This window comes from Ursus maritimus, assembly GCF_017311325.1.
Source record: "Ursus maritimus isolate PB19 chromosome X unlocalized genomic scaffold, ASM1731132v1 scaffold_X1, whole genome shotgun sequence".
Classification (NCBI taxonomy): Eukaryota; Metazoa; Chordata; class Mammalia; order Carnivora; family Ursidae; genus Ursus; species Ursus maritimus.
Window position 1 is genome coordinate 30,934,206 of NW_024423319.1, and position 26,950 is coordinate 30,961,155.

General features: G+C 48.2%; 1 long non-coding RNA gene across 1 annotated transcript in view; it reads right to left on the reverse strand.

Moving 5' to 3' along the window:
• LOC103677718 overlaps nt 1–26,950 on the reverse strand; it is a 65,357-nt gene that overhangs the window by 24,087 nt on the left and 14,320 nt on the right. Inside the window, exon 3 of the long non-coding RNA XR_005834546.1 lies at nt 7,238–7,311. This is a non-coding gene — a long non-coding RNA (uncharacterized LOC103677718). The remainder of the gene's footprint in view (nt 1–7,237; nt 7,312–26,950) is intronic.

The window sequence follows — 26,950 nt, forward strand, 5'->3', positions numbered from 1 at the left end:
GTCACTGCTTTTTCGTAACTGGCTGGTCTGGTAAGATGGCCAATTAGTTTAATGCCTCCACAACAAGCCAGATTCCTTAATCCCGCTTCTGGAAACATGTTCAAGGCCCTAATTTTTTGTCGTTCTCTTTTTTTTCTTTTTTCAATTAAACTTTTTATTTTGAGATCATTGTAAATTCCCATGCAAGTGTAAGAAATAATACAGTGAGATCCTGTGTATCCTTTACCCCGTTTCCCTTGGTGGTAATGTCTTATAAAACCATAGCATAATATCACAGCCAAGATATAGACATTGCTGCAACCCATCAATCTTGTGCAGATCTCCCCAGTGTTACTCGTAATCATTTGTTTGTGCCTATGTATTTAGTTCTACGCAATTTTATCATGTGTAGGTTCACGGATCCACGAACACAGTACAGAACTGTACTGTCACCACAAGGGTCCTTCCTGCCACTATTTGCAGCCACACCTACCTCCTATCTGCCCCATTCCCTAACCCCTGGCACCCACCATCCATGTCCCCATCCCTATACTTTTTGTCATTTCAAGACTATTATATAATCATACAGTATATAGCCTTTTTAAAAAAAAAAGATTTTATTTACTTATTTGTCAGAGAGAGAAAGAGAGAGAGAGCACAAGCAGGGGGAGCTGCAGGCAGAGGGAGAAGCAGACTCCCCGTGTAATAAGGAGCCCGATGTGGGGCTCGATCCCAGGACCCTGGGATCATGACCTGAGCTGAAGGCAGACCCTTAACCGACTGAGCCACCTAGGTGTCCCAGTATGTAGCCTTTTAAGATGGCTTTTTCTCACTCAGTAAAATTCCCAGGAGATTCATTCAACTTATTGTATGAACCATACCTCATTTCTTTTTATTGCTGAGTAGTATTCCCTGGCATAGAATGATGTAACACATATTATTTAAGTATTAATTTGTTGAAGAACACATGTAGGGGCGCCTGGGTGGCTCAGTCAGTTAAGCGTCTGCCTTCGGTTCAGGTCATGATCTCAGGGTCCTGGGATCGAGTCCCCATCAGGCTCCCCACTCAGCAGGGAGTCTGCTTATCCCACTGCCCCTCCCCCTGCTCATTTTTTCCTCTCTCTCTCAAATAAACAAAATCTTAAAAAAATAGAACACATGTATGACATATCCAATTTCTTGACATCCTCACCAGCATTTGGTGTTGTCACCATTTTTTATTTTAGCCGTCTGATATATGTGTAGTGATATCTCGGTGGTTTTGATTTGCATTTTCCTGATGGCTGGTGACGTTGAACATCTTTTCATGTGCTATTTGCCATCTGTATGTCCTCTTTAGTGAAATGTTTATTCATATCTTTTGCCCATTTTCTTTTTTTTGAAAGATTTATTTTAGAGAGAGAGCATGAGTGGGAGGAGGGACAGAGGGAGAGGGAGAGAATCCTCAAGCAGACTCCCCACTGAGCACGGAGCTGACACGGGGCTCGATCCCAGGACCCTGAGATCATGACCTGAGGTGAAACCAAGAGTCAGATGCTCAACTGACTGAGCCACCCAGGTGCCCCTGCCCATTTTCTAATTGGATTGAGTTTTGAGAGCTCTTTATACATTCTAGATACAAATCCTTGGTCAGATACACAGTTTGCAAATATATTTTCTAGTCTGTAGCTTGATCTTTCATTGAGCAAAACTTTTTAAATTTTGCTAAAGTCCAATTATAGATTTTTCCTTTCATGGATCATGCTTATGGTGTTAAGCCTAAGAACTCTTTGCTGAGCTCTAGATCATGAGTTTTCTCCTGTGGTTTTTTTTTTCCTGCAAGTTTTATAGCTTTACACTTTACGTCTGTGATCCATTCTGAATTCATTGTTTATAATGTTAAGGTCAAAGTTCTTTTTTTTTTTTTTTTTTTTGCCTAGGGATGTCAATTGCTCCTGCACTGTTTGTTCAAAACGGTATCCTTCCTTCACTGAATTGCTTTTACCTTTGTTAAAATTCAATTGAACAAATTTGGGTTTATTTCTGGGTGCTCTATTCTGTTCCACTGATCTATGTGTCTATCCTCCACTATTACTACACCGTCTTGATTACTGTAGCTCTATAGTAAGCCTTTATATTGGAAAGAGTAATGTCCCTCCAGTGTAGTCTTTTCTAAAAGATTTATTTATTTATTTATTTGAGAGAGAGAGAGCAGGAGCAGGGGGAGGGGCAGAAGGAGAGGGAGAAGAAGGCTCCCCGCTGAGCAGGGAGCCCCACATGGGACTCGATCCCAGGACCCTGAGATCATGACCTGAGCCAAAGGCAGACACTTAACCGATTGAGCCACCCAGGCACACCCCCCCCAATTTATTCTTTATAAACATCATTTTAGCTACTCTAGGTCCTTTGTCTTTCCATATAAATTTTATAATAAGCCTATCTATGTCTACAAAAATCCTTGCTAGGAGTTTGAGAGAGATTTCATTAACCTATAGATCAATTTGGAGAAAACTGACATCTTTACTATGTTGAGTCTTCTAATCCATGAACACGGTAAAGCTCTCAAATTATTAATTTTCTTCTTTGAGTTCTTTCGTCAGTGCTTTATAATAGTCAGGATACAGATGAAACATGTTTTCATGTTTTGTACATTTTTTGTTAAGTTTTATACCTAAGAATTTCATTTTCTTTGGAACAAATAGTATAGTGGTTTCTTATTTAGATTTCCACATTGTTAGTATATAGAAGTGTGATTGATTTTTACGTGTTGACCTTGCATCCTATGACCTTGCTGAATTCAATTATTAGTTCTAGAAGGGGTTTTTTAGATCTCCTGTAATTTTTTATGTAGACAATCAAGTCTTCTGCAAATAGAGACAGTTTTACTTCATTCTTTCCAATCTGTGTGTCTTTTATTTCTTTTTCTTGCCTTGTTGTGCTGGCTAGAACTTCCAGTACAATGTTGAATACAAGTGATAAGGGCAGACATGCTTGCCTTATTTCAGTCTTAAGAGGCAAAGTACTCAGTCTTTCACCGTTAAGTATAATGTTAGCTGTAAGTTTTTTATAGATGTTCTTTTTTTTTTTTTTTTAAGAGAGAGAGAGCAAGAGCATGGGCTAGGGAGAGGCACAGGGAGAGAGAGAATCACACTGAGCTGAGCGTGGAGCCCGACTTGGGGCTTGATCTCGTGACCCTGAGATCATGACCTGAGCCAAAATTAAGAGTGGGATGCTTAACTGACCGAGCCACCCAGGTGCCCCATAGATCTTCTTTGTGAGGTCAAGGAAGTTCCCCTCTATCCCTAGTATCAAAAACTCAAATTTGGTCAAATGTTTTATTCTGTATCAGTTGATGTGGTCATATGATTTTTCTTTTGTTTTTGATATGGTGGACTACACTGAATGATTTTAAAATAGTGAGCCAGCCTTGCATACCTGGAATAAATCCCACTTGATCATGGTATATAATTCTTCTATACATTGTTGGATTCATTTTGCTAATATTTTATTTTTTTATTTGAGAGAGAGAGAGAGACAGAGAGACAAAATACAAGCAGGGGGAGGGGCAGAGGGAGAGGGAGAAGCAGACTCCCCGCTGAGTAGGGAGCCCAATGTGGGGCTGGATGGCAGGACCCCAGATCATGACCTGAGCCAAAGGCAGATGCTTAACCGACTAAGCCGCCCGGGTGCCCCCATTTTGCTAATATTTTGAGGATTTTTGTGTCCACATTCATGAGGGACACTGGACTATAGGGTTGGGGTTTTTTTGTACTGTCTTTGTCTGATTCTGATATCCATCTGGGACTCTGATGATATAAATGTTGGATCTCTTGTTATTTCCCACAGGTCTCTGAGGCTCTATTATTTAACCAGTCTATTTTCTCTGTTGTTCAGACTGAGTAAATGCTATTGATGTGTCCTCAAGCCCACTGATTCTATCCTCTGTCATCTCACCATACTATGGGCCCCGCAAGTTTTTTTTTTAATTTCTGTTATTGTATTTTTTCAGTTTTGTAATTTTCATTTAGTTCTTTTTTATAACTTGTTTCTCTTTGCTGCGATTTTCCACTTTTTCATTTGTTTCAAGAGACTTTGCAGTTGTTTATTGAAGCATTTTTGTGATGGCTGCTTTAAAATCCTTTTCAGGTAATTCTCACACTCGATTCACCGCGCTATTGACCTCAGTTGATTGTCCTTCCTTATTCAAGTCCTGATTTTCTTGTTCTTAGTATGAGGGTGATTTTTCATTGTATTCTGGCTGTTGTATCAGGAGACTGTTTAAATCTCTTCCTTTAGTGGGCAGTCGCTCTAGGTTTCGCACACAAGTCCTGGCCTACTTTTGTAGGCTGTGATCTCAATGGCGATTTACTTTCCAGAGCCTCTGCCCTGCTATTTTGGTCTGCGTGTTAATGTGGTGCTGACGGGGCCCCCACGGGTCTGTGTGGGTGCTGCGTAAGGGGGCAGAAGGTGCTCCATCAAGCTGGCTTGCCTGAGGCCTGTAGGTGGAAGAAGTGAGTCTCGAGGGTGTGGAAGCAACTAATTTCCCCTGGTTTTGCTTGCTCTGGCGGCACCTTCCTTGCCTGGGCTGTATACCATCCTGGCATCTCTTGTAGGGAGAGGGCACTCTGGAGACCACGGGCCCAAACAGGCTTCCTGGGCCAGAGTACTTGTGGTCGGATTTGCCCTTGATGATGGCCCAGCTATGTCGTATCTCGTGCTAAAGGGAGAGGAGTCTGGCCTGGTGGGAAAGGAGAACACTTCCCCTGGCTGCTTAGTGTCAGAGGGGCTCCCTGCTAGATTCCCTTTGCTGGAGTTGCCAGGCCCACCGGGGTTGTCCGCGGGCCTCCCATTCAATCCCGAGGAAGAGGCCGCCTACCTGAGCCACCTCCTGCTGCCAGGCTGGGGCTTGGGGAACGCTGGGCCTGGTTCACCTTCTGTTGGGCCGGAAGTCATAAGGCGCCTCACTATGAGGATGCTCCCCCAGTCCTGGGGTCCCTAACCATTCTGCCTTCCTCTTTACGCCTTCTGGAATTCTTCTTTGGTGGCTTCTTGAATTATTTCTAGGATTTATAGTTATACTTAGCGGGGAGGAGCAAGGAGAAATGAGTCTATGCCGTCTTGTCCAGACTGAAAATAGAAGACCGATTTTGCACTGGGTTCTGCTGCTGCTTCTCCAGGAATGACTCAGGCTTTCATCTGCCTCCCTTTTCTGGGCAAGGAAGCTCGGGTGGCTTTGCCTTGGTTAATGTAGCAAGCTCCCAGGGTTTTTTGGTGTGTGTGCGTGTGCGTGCATGTGTGTATGCACACACAAGAGAGACAGACAGACAGAGGGAGACAGGGAGAGAGACAGAAAGGAGAAAGGCTGGCAGAGATCGGCCCTGAAATAGAGCCTGTGTTAGAGCGGGGCCAACACTCAGACAGGACCTGGAGTTAGCTGGGGACCTGGGGGGGTCTAATCTAATGACAGAGTTCATAGACAAGAGGGGCAGAGCGTGGGAGTCAGAGAAGGCAACGTGACGCTGGAAACAGAGGTCAGAGAGTGTGGCAGAGATGTGAAGATGCTCCGCACTGGCTCTGAAGATGGAGAACGGGGGCATGAGCCAAAGAATGCGGGCCGGCGACCTCCAGACGCTGGGAGATGGCTGGTTTGAGACTTCTGATCACCACACCCATAAGACCACGTGTTTGTGTTGTGTGAAGCCATGACGTTTGTGGGGCTGTGTTACAGCAACAACAGGGGCCCGGCACGCTGACGGAGGACAGGTGACCCAACCGGGGGTACTGCGGAGTAGGACGAGTGCGGCTGCTGCTAAAAGCAGGAGACTCTCCCGACTGGGAAGGGGAGAGCCGAGAGGAGATTGGCTCGGAGATGAGACCACTGCGGTCCAACGGGACTATCTGCGATGACGGAAATGTTGTCTACCTGCTCTCTCCAGGAGGGTCACCCCTCGCCACACGTGACTACTGAGAACTTGATATGCGGCCAGTACTTCTGAGGCACTGAATCGGTAATTTGATTTACTCATTTAATTTCTATTTGAGTTGTAAAAGCCACAGGTAGGGGCGCCCGGGTGGCTCAGTCGTTAAGCATCTGCCTTCGGCTCAGGGCGTGATCCCAGCATTCTGGAATCGAGTCCCACATCGGGCTCTCTGCTCCGCTGGGAGCCTGCTTCTTCCTCTCCCACTTCCCCTGCCTGTGTTCCCTCTCTCGCTGGCTGTCTCTCTGTCAAATAAATAAATAAAATCTTAAAAAAAAAAAAGCCACAGGTAGCCAGTGGTTGCTGTATTCAACAGGGCAGGTCCCTACCATTAAAAAAGAGCGTGGGTAAGGTGAACACAAACTTATTCATTTAAATTCTTCTATGCTGGAAAACTCGCCCACCCAAAACAGCTTGTATCCAATTAAAGAGGCACCCACAACTTCTCTGGAGATCAGACTCCTCATAGCCTCCACCGTAATGTAACCACAAACCTAGACGAGGAAAAAACCCATCTAAACAGCAGGTAAAATTGCTATCAGGAAACCCAGAAACTTCCCAGGAGATGCATGGGGTCAGTCCTTGGTCAAAAATATCTCTCTCTCTCTCTCTCTCTCTCTCTCTCTCTCTCTCTCTATATATATATATATATATATTAGAAGAACCTAGAATAATGCAGATCACAGTCTCTTTACTCTTTACCAAAGAGTAAAGCTGGAAGTTGAAGCAGACAGAATTTCAAAAGCACAGAAATCTGGGACCCGTTCAAGGGAGAAAGACGTATTCCTACATGCTTCAGAGGTCCAGGGCAAAAGCAGATGGTCAGAATGGCCACTCTGAGTCACAAGACAAGGTCATATTATGTTCTGAATCATTTGAGAAGGCAAGACAGCGAATGACGCAATCTTAGAAAGAAAGGAAGGGAGGGAGGGGGCGGTAGAAAGGGAGGGAGGAGGGACGGAGGGAGGGAGGAAAGAAGAAGGAAGGGAGGAAAAGAGGAAACGAAAGGAGGAAAGGAGGAAGGAACGAAGGACAGAAGGAAGGAGGGAAAGGAGGAGGGAAGGAAGGGAAGGAAGGAACTCAACAGAGGAAACGAGTAAGTGCAAAACAAGACAAAAAACTAAGTCTCCACTCTCCTGCGAAACCCGCTTTTAGGGTGTGGCACAACGCTGTACTTGACACTGCCTTCCTTGTCACCGTCACTTACCAGGACCCGTACGTGCCAGGGCTGGCCACTCACTTCACATACCCTCTCACCATGAGCCAGGAACACCGTGTTTCACCTTGGCCTCCTGCCTTACCTGCCACACAACTTCCAAATTCAGATCGACGCGGTCACCCGCCACTGCCGTTTCCATCTCCAGGCTACGGCGCCCTGGGTGGGGGGACACAACACAGGCGTCTAGACGGGATCGTCTCAGAAAGAATGGTGTCTGTGAAATATTACCCAGCAGTTCAGTGCACGAGAGATCGATACGTGCCAATATGGAAGAACATTCGAGGTGCATTACATAGAAGAGTGAGTGATATCACAGACCTTCGTGTGGCTGTAATCAAAAAGTTTGACACTGACAAGTGTTTGTGGTGATGCGGACAGTGTGTAGTGATGATGCTGGCGGGGGTATAAAATGACTGGAGGTTACAGTGACTTTGGAAGACAGTCTGGCAGTTCTTCAAAACGTCAACCATTGAGTTATCACATGGCCTGGCAATTCCACCCCTAGATAGACGCTCGAGGGACCTGAGAATGTGTGTCCACACAAAACCTTGTCATCGAGTGTCCGTAACGACGTTATTCACAATAGCCCAAAGTAGGGAACAGCCTAGTGTCCACCAGCTGATGAATGGCTAAACACAATGTGGTCTATACATACAATAGAATATTATTTGGCAATAAACAGAAAGACATTAGGAGCTAGGCTGTAACATAAAGGAAACTTGAAAACGTGGTGCTCAGTGAAAGAAGCCAGTCACAAAAGACCACGTAGGATATGCTTCCATTTATATGAAAGCCCAGAATGGGCAAATCTGTAGAAACAGAAAGGAGATCAGTGGTGGCTTTGGGGTGGGGGGAGGGGACTGGTGATAAGGGTGCAATCGTTCTAAAGGAGACGGGGCTTCTTTCTGAGGCGATGAAAATGTTCTAAAAATGGACTATGGCGGTGGTTGCACATATCTGTGAATATACTAAAAAGTCACCGAATTGTACACTTTCAATGTGTGAATTCTACGGTATGTGAATTATAGCTCAATAAAGCTGTTATTTTTTTAAGAAAGCAAGTGATAGAATAATGCATGTACTATGAGCTCATTTATATAAAAACCCAAAGACTACATATGCATGTAATATAAACATTGGGGAATGTATGTAAATATATAGAAGACGATTTGGAAGGGTACCCACCCATCTGTTAGCATCGGTTACTTCTGGAGAGGGAAGCGGGACCGCCTTCTGCGGCACTTCCCTGTTCCTCCACCTACCACTCTGCTTGTGTCTTCAAGTCGCTTTTGTAGGCATTCCTTCCTCTGCCCACCCCTTTGGAATCTCATTCTACTCCTCAGGCTCTCCTTGAAGTGACCCTAAGACCATACCTTTCCCGTGGCCTCAACAACCTCCATCCATCCCCTGGCTCATTCATTCCGCAAATACTCACGGAACACCTGCTAGGACCTTTGATTCCTTCCTCTCCCTCCTCTCCCATCCGTTGTCCCGCAAATTCCACCAGCCTTATCCCCAATTAACATGTTCATCTCTCTCTCCTTCTCTCCTTGCCCTTGGCCTCCACTGTAATCCCAGTCACCGTGTCTCTCCTGGGTGGAGGCAAGTCTCTTCCCTGGTCTCCCAGCTTGTACAGGCCATTCTCCACACCACAGCCAGAGCCAACTTTTACAAAATGTAAATCATGCCATATCCGTCTCCCTGCTTCAAAACCCTCCAAGAGCTTTCAATTACACTGTGTATAATATCTAAGCTCTTTACTTTGACCTAATAAGATAGAGCCCTTACCTAAATCTCTAATCTGAGCCCATCCTGCTGTCCTTGTTTGCTAGGCTCCTATCATTTTTTCCCTCTTGAGGGTGTTTGCACCTGCCTAAAATGTTCTCCTACCATCCACGTCTCAGTTCCAACGTCAGCTCCTCGGAGAGGCTTTCCCTGATCATGGTCCTGACCTTGGTCAGTGTCTCATCATGTCACCCTGTTTTTTCTCTCCCTTACTATCATCCGAAATCATGTTTCATTTATCAGTTTGTTTATTACACGTCTTCCCCACCCCTCAAATAGCACTCCATGAGTGCGGTGCCTCGATTTGCCTTGCTCCTACTGAATCTCTAGCATTTGCACAGTACCCAGCAGGTGCTTGGTGAATCTTTGCAGAATGAATGAGTCAGGGGATGGATGCTCGAAGCCACGGGAAAGGTACGGTCTTAGCGTCACTTCAAGGAAAGCCTGAAGAGTAGAATGAGATTCCAAAGGGGTGGGCAGAGGGAGGAATGCCTACAAAAGTGACCTGAAGAAACAACCAGAGCGTGTGACCCCCACGTTTTTGGGCTTAAGCAACTAGACTGATGGTGGGTGCCATTCTCTGTGACTGGAAGACGGGGGAGGAGTGAGTGGGGGTGGGGATGGATTTAAGAACAGGGTTTTGGACATATTGAATTTGAGCTGTGTGTTAGTCCTCCAACAGGAGAGCGTAAGTAGCTGGCTGTATCCAGAAGTCTAGACCTCAGGCAGGTGATCAGGGCTAGAGATGGAAGTTCGAAAATTGAAATTCCTCAGCCTAAAGACGGTGTGGAAAGCACCGGGAATCACCTTGAAAGAAAGTGGAGAAAGAGAAATAAGAGGGCCTGACACAGAGTTCTAAGGTCTCCCACATTTGTACCCCTGGTCCTAACCTCTTTCTTCCCTAAGTTCCACAACCACTACTTAACTGCCCTGCATAAACCTGATGCGTGCCGAGATGATTGCATAGACACCTGCTCTCCAAAAGCGGTCCTCCTTCTGTATCCTCTAGCCCTTCATCTGTCGATTGGGTCTCTTAACATATCCAGAGCTGTTCCCTACCCTTCTATCCCTGCAATAGTTCCTTCAGTCCCTCAATCTCCTCATCTCATGCCTGGAATACAATCGTCTGTTGGCTGGTAGCTCTGCTGCCCGTCTTGCCCCCCACTGCTGCCACCAGGGTCCCTTTAAAGTGACCCAATCGTGGTACCAGCATATAGTCGTCACATCAGCCAATATTTATCAAGTGCTCCTCGGTGCCAAGTAATTCCGTGAGTGCGCTACGTGTATTGATTCTTTACAACGCCCCGAAAGATCGGTACTATTATTATGCCCCGTTGACAAATAAGGAAATAGAGACAGAGAGGGTTAAGTAACTTGCCCAAGGTCACACAGCTAGTAAGTACTGGATACAAGCCCAGAGTCTATGCTTGTCAGCACTGGTCTCTCAGTATAGATTCAGTAAATAAATGTCTGTTCAACGGATGGGAAATTGGGAACGTGGGGCCTGTGATTTCTTTCATGTTATTATTCTGACCTTGACTATTTCATCTTGTCTTTCATCTTAAAATCTCATTTCGTTCAAAGCTCAGACACAATGAAGTTCCAAAATCAAATAACGGATCTCTTGCTGGGGCACTCAAGGGAGTCAGTCGGGGCACAGGCCATTAAGCCTCATGCCTCGAGCACTGGCAAGGTAGGTTGATTTATCGGTCTCAGTGACTAGGGCCAAGGCACAGGAAAATGAGATGGGAGTAAACGTCACGACACCCTGACACCAAAGCATCGCCACCGCAACCATTTCCTGAGAGCTCCGTGGCCACCAGGCACTTGGTGACGCATGTCACATGCAGTCAGGCCTTCTGGTGGCCCCATGTGCTGTCGGCAGGGCTCTGCTCTCCACCGCCCAGAGGGCAGAGTGGGCCCACAGAGGGTAGGTGACTTGTCCAAGGTTGCAGAGGTAGTCAGCGGTCAACCGGGACAAATGCCAGGAGCAGGCCATGAACCACCATGGCCGCTGGCTTCCGGTCACCTGGGTCCCCCACCTTGTCACTCCCGAGCTGCAACGCCCCCCCGCCCCCGCCATGCCCCCTGCTGGATATTCACCAGCCATGTGTGGCTGGGGACACTTAAATTCATTCAAAGAAAATTAGATGAAAAATCCAGTGCCTCGGTGCCACTAGTCACACTTCAAGCGCTCAGAAGCCACAGGCGACTGCTGACAGCCCCGCGAGAGAGCGTGGACAGAGACAATTTCCCTCATGACGGGACATTCTCTAGGACGGCGCGGCACAACGGCGTGCTCTCCCTCATGCGCCGGCTCCACCGGCTGCCTCCCGGGGCCGATCCCTTCTCCCGTGCCAGTTGGGCTCTTCTCACTTCAGGATCCTGGGGCAACTCGGAGACATACGTTAAGGTAATAACTTCCACTCTTGACCCCCCCCACCCCGTTCACCTCCTTGGCAATGTCACCCTTTCCATCCGCTGCCCGTGGCTCATCCTCAGCCCCGTCCTGTCTGCCCCTCCTCTCTCTGCTTCTGGGAATGCGGAGCTCTATTCACTCTCATGCTGCTTCCCACCTGGATGATTGGGTGGGGGACAGCCCCTTTAGGGCCACAAGTCTGGAAGGTCCCCAAGAAGTAGAGATCCCGGATGGCCGTCTGCAGCCACACCCTGTCCCACCACCTGCTGCCTGCTCGGCTCTCCCGAGGGACGGCTCACCCCAGCCCGGGCCCAGCTGGCCTGAGAGCTGCTGGCTGCTCGGGTACAGCCTCTGGTGGCCACTGGGACTCCAGTATGATTGTGCAGCTGGTAAAAAAGACCCGGAACCTTTTTTAAAAATCCCAAGTTCCCCGATGTAAATGAAATACGAGAGGCGGCTAGAAGGCAGGCAGGTTATTATCTGCTCTGCTCACACGGATGAGGGGGGAAGAAAGGAGAGGAAGGACCCCCAGGGATAGCGGAGCTAACTAAGATATGCTCACTTACCCTTGGTCGTGGAGAACGGACGTGGAGGGTTAATAAAGCCAGCCGAGAATCCAAAAGGCACTCTGGAATACATGATGTGACCCATCCACGCCCTTCCTCCGAGCCCCAGCAGATTTATGCCTCTAATTAACTTTTCTCAGCTTGACATTAAAACGAGTATATACTTTCCAAGCTGATTCTAGCCGACAGCTACAGGAAGTGGGCAAGAGCGTGCAGACTGGGAAGGGTAAAAGAGCCTAGAATGATCGATTTGTCATAGAAAAAAAATTAGTGTAGGTATTTGAGAGTCACCTGTACACACTGTCCAAAGAGGGGTTCCACCTGTCAAGGTGACTAAAGAGTTGAGCCCCCCAAGACTTTTCCTGGAGGCCCACACCAAAGATGTATTAAAACGAGTCAGGTCTGGGGTCTCCAGCTGAATGTCTCTCAGTCCGTAATGCGTCCAGGCACACGGTATAAGGTGGCCCAAATCAGAGGCCCCCCTGCTGATTTCCGGAAGATTCGGAGGCAGAAGGGACTTTGGTGCAGTTCGTGCCACTTAATAGTGAGCTGTGGCAGGGAAAAGCAGGCTGGGCAGGCTCTGCCCCCACCTCGGGGATGTGTGGGGCATGCTACCTCTGAAAACACAGCTGTAAAATGGGGACAGTAAGCGACCCTCAGGGTTCTGACGCAGTCATGCTCGAAGTGCTTAGAGCCGAGTGATAATGGAGCATGGGAAGGAGGACCAGGGGCCAGAAGACAGAATCCATGTTCCTGAAAGCAGAGTACTCGCTGGAGACGTTTATTGGTTTCTGTCTTCCCTCTGAAGGGGAGAAAGTAGGTCAACACACTCAAAGAACTGTGACCGGGAACAGTGGGTCTGAGAGGGAGTCATTCGCTGAGCCCTGCCAAGATGAAACAGTGAGAGTCACGCCTTTCATTTTGGGCCATTTGGCTGAGGTCACTTGGCTTTGGGAAAAACTCAGGCCTGTCGATCCCCTGGTGTGTGTTCCCTGCAGGCCCTGGGAGCTGGGTGCAAGGGGAGGCTCGCATTTTAAAACCAACATGTAAATGCTTGGCAGGCGTGAGCTGGCAAGCACGGGAATGTTTATGAGCAAACTGTGTGCCTACTTTGGCTCTCAGACAAGGTGGACAAGCCTCGGGGCCTCTTGGCTAAATATAGATGGCAGAGGGGGGCCCAAGAAGCAGGACAGCTAGGTTTCGTTTCCAGGTCTCGCAGTTAACCTTGGGGCAAACTCCCCGAGTGTCTCTCTTCCATATACTGACTTGTCCTTAGGAGGGCAGCGTTCTTGACTAAGCTTTCCCGGGCCGGGAGAAGGGTTCACGCTGGGTCTGCTGTATTTTCTTGCCTCACCTTCCCTCAAAAGATCCAAGTCTGGGGAAGAGACTGGTTGTGACCCGGTGGAAGGGGATGCTGCTGGCATTCTTACGGACACAGTATGAAGTCACGGTGACCCACTGGGAGCCGCAAGTCCTCCCCAACTAACCAAGGTTGTTGCTTACCCGGAGCCAGAAGGAGGGGACCTGGCCCCTGGCATGGAGCCAGAAGGTGGCAGAGAAGTACACACAAGTGCCAAATCAGAACTCCTGCGGCCTAGTGCACAGCTCTCAGGCAAGCGGTCTGAAACTCAAGATTTTAGGGAGGCAGTTTTAGTAGAAAATTCAGAAAGCAGGGGCGCCTGAGTGGCTCCATTGGTGAGGTGTCTGCTTTTGGTGCAGGTCGTGATCCCGGGGTCCTGGGATCGAGCCCCATGTTGGGCTCCCTGCTCGGTGGGGAGTCTCCTTCTCCCGTTCCCTCTGCTGCTCCCCCTGCTTGTGTGCTCTCTCTCTCAAATAAATAAATAAAATCTTTTAAAAAAAAGCATTCAGAAAGCAGGTAGTCCCCACCCTTTGTCACTGTCCACGTGCCCTTTCTGTCCCCAGCCAGATTCCACTTGTACAGAAGCAAGGCACCCAGACCAAGGCAGCCGCTTTCCAGTCTGTAGTTAGGTGGCAGTGTTCTTAGGAAAGTCCTGGCCTAGTCACAGAGCCTGAGAGGCTGAGCCCAAGGAAACGATTTAGTATTTCCTGCCTCAAGACTCTTGGCCCTTCTCCCATTCCTGGACACTTCCACTAGGAGTCAGCGAGCGTATCTCTGTGCGGCAGGAATATCTGGCGGGAGTTCCTCTTGTTTTCTGATTGCAATATTGATAAGTGTTTCTTTCATGAAACTTTGTGAAAGAAAATATAAAGTAGGAAATAAGAATCACTCTACTCCCTCCCCCTAAATATTAGTACTATTAACAGCTTTTCTGGAAATTGGAGTATTCAGGCCTGGATTCAGGCCCTGGCTGTTGCCTGGGTAAGTTACAGAACCTTTCTGAACCTCAGTTTTCTCATCTGCAAAATGAGATACCACTCACTACTCACATAAAATGAGATACTGCTGGACTAAATAAAGTACTCTACCCGAGTGTTGCAAGGATGAGAGAATTCGGGTAAAGAGGTTTAGGAGTCCCTGGCAAACAGTAAGTGATCTGTAAATGTTGGCCACCAGCAGCAGCAGTAGTATCCCCCATTCCCTGTGCCTATGCTCCAAACTATCATATTGATGGCTGTGTACTATTTCATTTGGGGATGGTACTACTTTCCCACTGGTCAACATTCCTGCTGCTTCCAAGACATTGCACAAAGCTGCCGTGAGAACGTCCTTGCATGTATATTTTCTTGCACATTTCTGATCATTTCCTCAACATAAAATTCCTAGAACTGAGTTCACGGGGTAAAAAAAAAAAAAAAAAAAAAAAGTGTGACGATTTTTAAGGTCCTTGTTACAAACCACAAAATGGCTTACTAGAAAGATCGTACTCATTTACGTTGTTACCAGCAGGGCACGTTAAATACCCATCTCTTCATATTTTCGCCAACATTGAGTAATAACGTCTTTGTAAGTCTTTGCCAACTTGATAGGGGAAAAAAGGGTGCTTGCTGTCATCCGTAGGACTTTAATGATAAGAAATGAGACATGTTTTATGCTCTCTGTTCAACTTATACAGGAACTCACTTGTTCCCAGAGACAAAAATCTACAACAAAGTCTTGAGAGATGCTGAAATGAAAACACCCAGGGCCATCTGCACAAAAATAATTGACATTTGAGTAGTTGATATACTCATTTTTTAACCACTTTTAATTGTAAAATATAACATATGGAAAACAGTAGAGCTTGATAAGGTTATTATAAAGTAAATATCTTTTTATTATCATCTACGTCAAGGAATAGAACTTTGCCAGCTGCTTCAGAAGCCTGACACATACAGCCCAATCCTAAAATTAACCGCCAGGCTGACTTCTGCAGTAATCTCTTCCTTACCTTTGTTTATTGTTTTACGTCACCCAAGTTACAACTTTCAACGCTGCAGTTTAGTTTTGCCTTTTTATTTTTTTTTTATTTTTTTTAAAGATTTTATTTATTTATTCGACAGAGATAGAGACAGCCAGCGAGAGAGAGAACACAAGCAGGGGGAGTGGGAGAGGAAGAAGCAGGCTCATAGCAGAAGAGCCTGATGTGGGGCTCGATCCCAGATCGCTGGGATCACGCCCTGAGCCGAAGGCAGACGCTTAACCGCTGTGCCACCCAGGCGCCCCTAGTTTTGCCTTTTTAAAATATTTTAAGTCTCTTTCCCTTGTAATAAGAATTACACTGGATTATAATAGTGTGTAACTTAAAGAAGCAGATGCTCGTTTTTTTAAGGGTGCTTCACAAACACATAACAACATATGCAATTTTCCCCAGGCATGTGACTAAATAAATTACTCTGCCTCAGACTGGGCATGTCACTTTGATACGGTTACACGTATCGCTTCGGTTTTGAGGCAAAGCCTCCAAGGCCCGTATAACTTTAACGTTTTCCAGTCAAGCTTCAATGTCAGTTACAAGTCAGGATCCTGATTTTCAACGTTTTTTTTTTTTTTTTCTCAACCTAGGAGATAGAGCAGAGGTCTCAGTGGCAAACTGCGCAATCCACTCTGACGGGTTTAAGCAGAACAGAAATTTAGTAAACAATATCAGAGCGTCCACAGGATCTGTCGAGACCCACATGGCCGGGCTTGAAGAAGCCGGAGGCCCGGTGCAAGCACAGTTGTGGGTACTACTCCGGCACAGACACCACCGCCTCTACCCTGGGTAAGACCTCGGCTCCCACAACCCTTGTCTTCCTTTTGGACTTTCCAGGCTGCTGGCATCTCCCTCCAAACAGCCCCTCGAAGCCGGTCAAAAGAGAATGCTGGGCTGGAGAGACTTCAGCTGTGTGATGTTGCCCATCGGCGGCTAGTTTCTCCCACCCAGGACGCTGACCTGTCCTATGCTGGGCACACCAGAAAGCACAGGAACATTTTCTGTACGTTTTGCTTTCTCCTACTCAACTCTTCCGTAGAACATAAACCTTTAAGGGCAGAGACCCGCTCGTAATCACATGTGGATTACTGATTAATTTTCTACTGCGTTTATCACAAATATTTCTGAATCCCTACTCTGAATGTGGCATGGTGCCAGGTGCCAGACGGTCTTCTCTCATGAGCTGCCATTCTAGGCAGTGTTGCGTGACAACAAATACATAAACAAATCAATGATCATGATTTCAGATGAGGGGAGGGCCAAGGCTGCCTCAGGTAGGGCGGTCAGAGAAGGTCTCGGTAAGGGACTGACCGTGGAAGTAACACGGAAAGCATTTCAGGGGCAGCCGGGTGGTGCAGTCGGTTAAGCGTCTGACTCTCGGTTTTGGCTCAGGTCATGATCTCAGGGTCATGAGGTCGAGCCCCGCCCTGGGGCTCTGTGCTCAGCGTGGAGACTGCTGGCGACTCTCTCTCCCTCTGCCCCTCCCCCTCCCTAAAACAAATAAAGAAAGAAATCTTAAAAAAAAAAAAAAAACCATGAAGCATTTGAAGGGTTAGAGGAAGCACAGTGCTGGAAGAAGGGAGATCCTGCGAGGAGGAAAGAGACCCACTCACTGGTGTGAGGCTAGAGCATGACGAGTGAGCAGCGGACTAAAAGGTGTGAATTTTAATCCCAGCCTGTCGAGAAGCCATCGGAGGTTGTGAATAGCAGGCAGTGACATACCTGGTATTGCATTCTCAGGGATCACTCTGGGTGGGGGGTGGGGAACGGGCCGTCGGGGAGACAAGCAGAAACACTTCGAAGGCGAGTAATCCAGATGGAAGCTGCTGGTGCTGTAGACTACGGCGGCTGAGAGAATGAGAGAGGGTCACATCTGGGAGGCGCCTCGAGTTAGAGCCAATGGCAATCACTGACCGGCTGTGGCAGGTGAGCAGAAGAGCACCAAGGGTCACAGCCAGATTCGGGCGCTTGAGCGACAGCGAGATTGATGCTGACAGCGCCTGGGACGGGGAAGGGCAGGCTAAGAGAGGGATTCAAGTTCACGTTTTGATGTGTGGACGTGCCAACGCTCACGGAACCCGACATGGCAAGTAGATGGTGAAATATACGCGAGTCTCGGGCTCAGAGGAGAGGTCAGGTCTGGCGTGACTCCGCACCAAGAGGGTACTCTGAGAGGATATGTGAAATGGAGAAGACACGGCTTAGAAGAGAAAATGAATGCAGAAGGCCTGGTTGATCACTCCTTGCACGTCCCCACGGGAGCCTGGAATCATGACTGACCCTGGACCCACCCCTGGGAATACGGCCCTCAGAAGGTTCTTCGTGTCTCTGACCGATGATGTTGTTTTATATGTCCAGAGCAATGGGGCAAGTTGCACCAGCTCAGGAGGACCTCTCAGAATCGTCTAACAAGATCCATGGTGTACCTGGTTTTGATGTTGGAATCCTGACTTTTGTTTCATGGAAGCCTCAGACCCTGAGGCTTGAGCAGGCTTTCCTGGGCAGAGACATGTCGCAGGTGTCCCTATAGCTCGCTGCTAGTTGCTCCTGGGTCACCCTCGAAGCGGAAGAACCTGAAAGCCCATGCCTGGCTGAGGCCTACATTTTCCAGCTGCCTGTCTCTGTACCCTTTGCCGTGAAAACCTGAGCTGTGAGTAAAATCTGCTGTTGTGGTTTGTGAGTCCTTCTAGTGACTCGCCCAACTTGGAGTGGCTGTGGATCCCTCGAGATGCGGCCATCACCCTCAGAGCGCTTAAGTGTTAGCCAGAGAGGAGAAAGGGACGAGCGTGAAGCAAATAGGAATAGAGTTCGGTCAGCCTGAGGATAGGGACTAAGCCTTTCTTCATCTGTGTATGCCCCAGAGAGGGCTGGGTAAGTGAGAGGTCCTCAGTAAAAGTGTGCTGGACTTAGTGGAAGAGGTGGAACTTGCTGGATGGGCATTTTTTGCATAAGCTAAGCGGAGAAGGAGGGCATGCCAACTGGAGGGAACAACTTGATGTAGGCCCAAAAGCAAGAACAGGCAGGGTTTGTTTGAAGAAAGCTGTCCTCTTAGTCTCCCTACTCCACAATGCCTGGCTCAGGCACCAAACAGTGGGCCTTTAATACAGTCTGCCACTTGCTGGGTCTCCAGGTCCAAGCCTGCTGCCACACCCTCCTGCTTTTCCTGGGCAGTGCTAAGGACGAGAGGTGACGGCGCAGCACAGCCCTTCTGCGCCCACTCGGTCACTTGCAAGGGAGCAAACTGAGGCGGAGGGGTCTAGCTCCCAATCTCACTGCGTCACAGACGGGGAGCTGGGCTCATCTCCCTGTGACTCCGTGATTAGAATTCCAGATGGGCCCACACTCACTATTCATCCTGAATTCCATACGGCAGTTCCAAAGTCAAACCCCCCAGCACTTCTGCGTCTCTAAACAATCTCTCCTTCTTCCCAGAGCAGCCTCCAAAAGGAATCGATTAATAACTACGTCACCAAAAGCGAGGCTCCTGGGAAGGGGGACAAGGGCACCAAGGGAAAAAGAAAAGACACTCTCGGGGATGGACCAAAAGGTTTCCGTCTGTCTGAACAGGAAAGAGGATGGAAGGCTTCACGCTTAGAGCTTAGAGATTGTCTCCTAGAACCATCGCTCCCTCCCGCTCGGGGAGATGGCTAAGAGATCTGCCTGAGACTGCCCAGCGGTCCACGGCTGATGCAGGACCAGAGCGCGGCCTTCCTGAGCCCCGGCCTGGTGTCAAGCTCATTTTAGTGCCTACGTAGTACTTCCACCGCCATAAGAGTCATCCCCCAGAGAAGGTGAATGCCGTAGGTTCCGATCAGCAACCTTCCCTCGATGGAGCGCGTTAAGGGCCCAGAACAGGGGAACAGGGAAGGGCGGCAAAAGGCCGAGCCAAGGCATCACAATTCCAAGGACTCGTGAGACGGGTTTCTGCCTGCTTTACGGGCTCGGCGGCCTCGCTGCTTCTTGGCTTCGAGCCAAGTCAAGCATACTCTGTGTCAGGGGACGGGGGCTCGGGGAGAACAGTGAGCAAAACAGACCTTCCTGCTGGCGCAAGTGGGAGGCCAGACTCTCAAATGACCAGCAAAAGGCCGGGGGCGGGTAGCGGCGATGGGGGGAGCGGAGGGGGGTGGTGATTGCTGTCCCACGTGACAGCCGCTGAAAGCCCCGGCCCCACCAGCGTCGCCTCCCACCCAAGTCCTGCCAGTTCACAGCAGCAGGTCAGAAAGGACAGGCAGCCTGTCTGCGCACCGCCAGCCTCTGTGCCCTGCCCCGATCGCTGACTCAGCGCCCGTGATGAATAGGCTGGGCTGGTGCCTCAGCACAGTGAACCCGGGCAACAGCCGAGCTGGCAGGCGGCGACTTCGGGCAGGATTGAAGTCACTTCCTGTTTGGGACCCCAAGCCCTCGGCTGCCCTCCCACACAGCTCGGGCTTCCTGGGAGGATCACAGGCCGATCCTGGGCCAATCGCAGAAATCTGAGAAAAATCCTACGGGCCGTTGAGGGAGGCTGCGATGAGGTCTGAAAGGGGACACTTCTACACGGACCAAATCAGAGAATGAATGACCCCCGCCTCCTTCATTCTGCCTCAGGGCCTGAATCTCTCTCACAAAACCCCTGTTCGTTTCGGTCCCTCTGGGCCCTTGCAAATCCTTACTCTAAAAAAAGCATTATAATGTCATTCCAGTAAATGCCTCATAATTCTGGTTTAGGTGAGGTACGGCAGAGTTAGAAATAACTGGATTTGTGCACATAAGGGAATCTTCTCCTTTAAACTCCAAAACTTTTAAACAGTGGTTTTGATAACATGAAATATATACGTATATATTACACCATTCCCAGATTTCTTACTCACTCAAATCTTCTTTCCGGCTAACTCAGGGTAACCAGAAGCAGCAACATCCTGTATTGTGTTATACTGTTTTGTTTTTCTGTCCCTTCACAGGATATCAGGCCTTCAAGTGGGCACTTCCCCTGTCAGTTTGTCTGAGCTTCTCCCCAGCCCACGCCCGCATCCCCCACTCCAACATCTCTTCCTGTTGCTTCTGATCTGTACGCCTAGGAAACCAGAGTACAGAACCCTTTAGAGCTTGTTGCAATTATAAACAAGGCACCAGAAGAGGCCTAGGGAATAAAGTTTGTAGCTTCAGTGCTATCTCTGTGTGTTTGACGGAGTATGTAGCTATTTTCTCCTTTCAGAGTCAGGGCATATTACCAGAGAACAGAAGGTGCCAGAAGCCTGGCCTAGGGTTAAGTGTTGTGCTACTGAATATCTGCCTGGGATCAGGCCAGGCCTCAAAATTCCCTGTCCCCACACCAACTCCCGGGCTCAGACAGCTCTGAGTGACAGAAAATTGGGAAGAATAGCTAAGGATAAACACGAGGCCATGCCAGATTCTTCTTTCAGAAAATCAAGTGCTGACAAAGCAGGGACAACGCTGGCTTCGGAGATCTCCTCTAACTTCCAACGGGGGAGCATCTCTGCTTTGTTCCCAGGACCGTGAAGCGCTGAGGAAATGGAAAATGTGATTTCTCGTGCTTAGGCAGATCCTTAGGGAAACCCGATGGCGTTAAAAAAAAAAAAATGCACTAATGAATTGTTTCAGTGCACAATACCCTATTGTTAACTTTCAGCACGATGCCGTACAGCAGATATCTGGAACTTACTCATCTTGTATTGTGTAACTGTAACTTTATGCCCATTGAGCGACAATGCCCCCATCCCTGTGCCCCCCCCCCCCGCTGATAACCACCCCCGTACTGTCTGCTTCTATACCTTTGACTATTTTAGACACCTCGTGTATCAGGAATCATGCAGTATTTGTCCTGTGACCAGCTTATTTCACTTAGGATAATGTCTTCTGGGTCCATCCATAACTCACCAAATTATATATATTCATTATTTGCAGGTTTTTTGTATACCAATTATACCTCAATGAAGCTGGGCGGGGTGGGGGGGTGATAAATAAGCCAGGGGTTCTACCTTCAAGCAAAAAAAAAAAGGCACTTATCAGAAGTAAGCCAAACAAAGTGATTTTTGAAGTTTTGTAACTGTAGCAATACTTGAGATCTTTGAGGTCTTTCCTAAAAATCTTGGGAGAAAAGCGACGCACGCCATTGACGAGGTGATAGCACTAGCCCTCATAGGTGCCGTAGTTTCACAATTTAGAACCCACTTTCATAGTCATTGCTTCATGTGACAAGCTGCAGGGAAGGCCGTTCTGCCTCCCATCCTCAGCCATCACTTACTTTAAGGACCGACGCTTGAAAATGGTCGTTATTGACAGAGAAATCCTCACTGTGTCCACACCCCTCTGTAGGCAAGGATTACCACCAGGCGCTGCTGGGAGAGCTGGGCCAGGCCCCAAAGGCCCAGCTATGCACAGGATAAAAAAGGAGGGTGGCCTAGAGGCCGGGGTCCCTGCCCTCTGGGGACTTCGAACCCCAGAGTTCTGCCTCTGCCAGACCATTAACCCCCACATAATGCAGAGAAGTCCCCCTCAGCCTGTCCAGTGTCATTTGTAGCCCAGGCTACAAGCAATAATGCAGAGTCCACAGGTCATCATTTCGTTATTTTGGGCTGGACGCCCACCAACCAGCGGGACGATGAAAGCGGAAACGTTACTGAGCATCTCTGAACCTTGATTTACCATCTGTAAAACAGGGGAGGGAAAACTCATCCCCACCTAGTTTCCAGATATTTGGAGAGGATAAATGAGGTATCACAGTGGACTATTTTAGTTTTTTAAGGCGAATTTCTTTGAAGTCCTTGGAGTGATCACGTAAGTCTGAGACAGTCTAACTGGCTAAAAGTTAAACACATACCTCTCCAAAGCTTTACTAGAAATCATACGTAACACCTCCAATCAGAGATCTGGAAAAGGGGGAAAGCTTAGGATTTGATGTTGGGGAGGAGGAGGGAATTTAGGGAAGAAAGTGGCGATCATAGCAGAGATATGAAATGGAAAGAGGAAGACATGAAAGTGTCAAACTGAAGAATCGAAATTGTGTTATGGCGAAAGAAAAGGGAAATGTAAACGGCAACCCTCAAACGATGTTTTCACAGCTAGATTTAAAGATTACGTCAAGGAACTTTTTAAAGCAGTGCAAGCTGAAATAACGGAGACACAATGAGAGCACGTTATAAAGGACATAAGATGGAATTGTGTGAAATAAATTTAAATGGGAAACTCCAGCCCAAGTGACTGCTGTACGCGGATCTTAGAAATCTTTGAACCATAATGAGTCTGGCAGTGATTCTATAAGCGGATGTGATTTCTATTTGCGAACTGACATCTGGGTGAGTCTCGCCCCGATTCAAGAAAACAAGAAAACGAGACCCACGCAGAGTATAGCGATGAAGCCCAAGAGGGAAAGTGAAAACAGATCATCGCCACCTCTTTCAGACACGGCCCCTCCTGACCCCTACCTCCTTCCATTTCTGCCCCTCCCACCCCTCTTCCCCAGCCAGCTCATCAGCCAACCGGCCACTCTGTGGGTAGCTCACAGCCGGTTCGGAGCCGACGCCTCAGAAAGGCATGGATGTCAGAGGCACAGAAGCCGAGCTGCAGGTCTGGCAGATCTGCGCTCCTTGGGCTCGTCCACACTGACTCCACCCACTCCTTTCCTGTGCGAGACCCCGAAGGCCTGAGATTCAAAGGGAAAGCGACAGAAGTAAATTGTTGTAAGGGCTGAGCAAGTACCATAGGATTTATATATACGTATACGTACATAAATATATATCTGATATATATTTTACATATATATCTGAATACACGCACATACACACACACTCTCGTATACTCTAGTGGTTATGGTTCAGGTAAACACTGAGTCGGGTCAGGAACAGCCAACCACTTTCTACTGCGCAGGTAACTTCTGGGAATTTGGTCTTCATTGCCAGCGAGAAATCTGGAAATGGCTCCACTAGTCATCCTCCTCCTGGGAGAAGGACCGCCTTCCCTCTCCCGGTGATACTCACAGACCCCGGGGGAGTCTGCTCACCCGATCTTGTCAGAGATCGTAAATGAACTTAAGCTCAATCAGCCCCGCGGCATGAGGGCCACTGCAGACATGGCCGGCCTGCCTTGGCCTTGGGAGACCAACTTCACAAAGAACAACTCCCGCACTTTCTTACCCAACGCTCCCACAGCTCCTGTCAGAACCAGAACCTGGGACGAGTGACAAAGGCGTCTGACCTGGAGGCAACACTTACGCTCACAGGGAGCGTGACTCTTAGGGACAGAAGCAGAGGGGAGAGTGTGTGTTTCATGGTGAGTGACGAGGGGGGAAAAGGACAGTAAGTGGCAAACAGGGGAGTATGCCTGTCCTGCCTCCTGTCCTGCCACACGGAAGAGGGGGTTTGGTGATCGCAGTCCAGTCTGTTACGGAATTAGAACGTCAGCGTCGCTCATGCATTCCCTGAGAGTGGGATGGGAAGTTAATGGTCAGGTGGTACCCAGACAACACAGCGGAGGCTGCGACCAGCCGCCATATATACCCGGCACACCTCTCCACAGCCCAGTCCCCCTCGCAGTTAGGTCGGGGCGAGGAGATTAGCTGCTGTCACTGAAATGGGTGCAGAAGTGGCAGTGAACGGGGCGCCTGGGTGGCACAGCGGTTAAGCGTCTGCCTTCGGCTCAGGGCGTGATCCCGGCGTTCTGGGATCGAGTCCCACATCAGGCTCCTCCGCTATGAGCCTGCTTCTTCCTCTCCCACTCCCCCTGCTTGTGTTCCCTCTCTCGCTGGCTGTCTCTATCTCTGTCAAATAAATAAATAAAATCTTTAAAAAAAAAAAAAGTGGCAGTGAACGCACGCGGGCTTCCAGCTGTCTTTTTCTCTGCCATGGTGTCCTGGAAGGTCACGCGTTCCAGGTGGCATTGCTACGTGACAGGGAAGGGCCAACCAGTCTGCATCAAACTTTATTTATGTGAGCAGCAAATGAGCCTGTGTTGTTTATGTGTCACTGCATCAGAGGCTAGCCTATCCTGACTCGCAGGGGAGCCAAAGCAGTGGCCCATCCAGAACATTAGAGACCTTAGCGCGAGAAATTAACCTGGCCGTGCTCACAGACTCTACAAGGGTGATCGGATTTCCTGTTTCCCAAGACGTTTTTCAACAAAATGTTGTCTCTGAGGGAGGATGGTTCGTCCCAAAACAGTAACTTCCAGTGTAAAGGCTGCTGCTCCCAAGACACGTGTCTCCAAAATATCATAAGACATCCCAAATTCATCCGATAGCTCATGAACTCTCTTCCTAGGCACCCATCACCTCCTGCTGCTCCCCATTTTCCTCCCATCACTGGACACGAAGCCGGCTTATAGCCTCTATATCAGAACTTCCTCACAAATTCAGGTTTCCATCAAAACCAAACAAGAGGGGCGCCTGGGTGGCTCCGTGGTTAAGTATCTGCCTTTGGCTCAGAGCGTGATCCCCCTGCTTGTGTTCCCTCTCTCGCTGGCTGTCTCTCTCTCTGTCAAATAAATAAAATCTTCAAAAAAAAAAAACAAACAAACAAGAGAAAAGCGAAAAAGGAAACACAACCAAGTTTCTATCAAGATCATCTCAATTCCTAGAGGGACCTGGCTCAATCCACTTTTAAAGTTTAGAATTGAAAGAAAAGAAACTTCCCCTCACTCACTGTTTCTAAAATGGCGAGATCTCAGTGAGCCAGCAGGGCCAGCATAGGCTAGGAGGCACAATGCTTTAAAGCTTGAACCAAAAGAGCTGGGGACAATTTTGGCTTGGCACTCTTCACAAAGGAGGGAAGACCTCTTGACTATTTTCCACTGTAACCAGCGGAAAGCCCTACCTTTCAGAACATCTACTCCCTGAGATGACAGGGACCCCATGGATGACTGCTTATAGCAGATGACCAAAATATGGTCTTTAAAACTATTTCTTTCAAAGGCAGGTCGCATTATCAGCATAAGTTGGAGAAATTATACATGCACATTTTTTTCTTGAACTAGGACTTCATGAAGACTTTGATGTCTTCACAGCCCCTGTTGAATGAGAAGGCCTGGCTGGTGGTTAGGGGCTATACAGACGCCACGGCCTGGGCCTCCTCTGTAAGCTTGCCCCTCACCCCGCAGCTAGAAGTGGGGTCTGGTAGGAAGAGATGGCCAGAAAAGTCAGTCCCTAGTCTCTGACCCAGAAGGCCTCTTCTGAGCGTTGCCCAATGCTCTGTTATACAACATGCAAAATAAATAATCAACTTTAAAAGTCAGGCAGCCAAAGCTCTGCACAAATAATAAGCCCTTTTACAAGCTGCTTGTCACCTGCCAAAATCAGCTCCAGAGGAACACCAGGAACTCTCAATTCTATTGTTCTCATTCACTACTTGGGGAAACAGACAAGCTTCAATGGCTTTATTGGTTTTCTAAGAGACAGAGGCATAAAGGTTTTCATCCACCAGTAGCCTGCCCTTGATCTCAATCATTTAAATGCCGCTTCCATCCTCCTGTCCCCGGGGCCGTCTCTACTACAAGTGTGAGCTAGAAAGGGGTCCTGGCCTTTTCTTAGAAAACATACCACTCTTTACATTCCCTCTCACCCGATGGTTGGGGTGAGAAAGGGAAGAACATAAACGCCAACCTTTTCAGAAAGTTCATTGGGAGGGAGGGAGTGAAGGGGCAGGACAGAAGTACCTCAAAAGCGGTCTTCTGCCGGTGGAAGCTCTCGGGCTTGCCTACAAAGAGGAAAGAGGAGTTTTGCTCAAGGAAAACGTCAAAACCGCGTTAGGTGCACTTGGGCAGGCCTGAGGATACGTTGTTGTTGACCCAGAGTGCCTCCTCTGGGTTTGAAAATACAGGATGGGGACTCTTGGGAAGGGGTCTTGTTAAGGAAATCTGTACTAAAACTCATTTCTGATGGGCCACAGAAGGGATCGTCGCCTCCATTTAAGACATTAATATCGCAGGACCCTCCACCCCCAGAGGCAAAGCTCAGGATGTACTTTCTACATAAACTTTAAAAAACGCTCCCTTTTCCCCTCACTGATCCCTCTTATAGACTTGGTCCGTTCCTCCACTAGCCTCTCTGCAAGCTGACTGGCTCACACTTGCTCCCTGCACTACCCTATGGGCTTCTGAGAGCAGGGACCAAGCTTTATTCCTCTCTGCGTCTCTATGGTCTAGCACAGTCCCTGAAACATCATAGGTGTTCATTAAATCATGTCCTCACCAGTAAGATTAATAGTAAGCATAGTTAACACTTGAGTGTTCAGTAACTCGGTTTAACTTCCTATATTTTTTTTCTCATTTTCCAGTTGAGGAAGCTGAGGCACTGATAGGTTAATAAGCTCATAAGTGGCAAAGCAACAATACAAACTAGGGGATCAGGCTCTAGAACCTTCCTTCTTAACCACATGGAGTAGGACACAGGAATAAGTACGTGAGATGATAAAAGGGCTATCGACATATGAAAGCACTGAACATGAAACCGAATTAATCTGATTTAGAAACCTGGTTTATTCACACAAAAGCTTATTAAGCACCTAGTATTCCATGCCGAACCCGCTGCTATGAATTAGGGCGCCAAGATAAAGGTATGGTCGTATTCCTCGAAAAGAGACACAAGTAACAAGAGCATATTGAGTGCTGACTATGGGCTGGGCACCATTCTCGGTATTTCACGTGTATTAGCTTCTGTAATC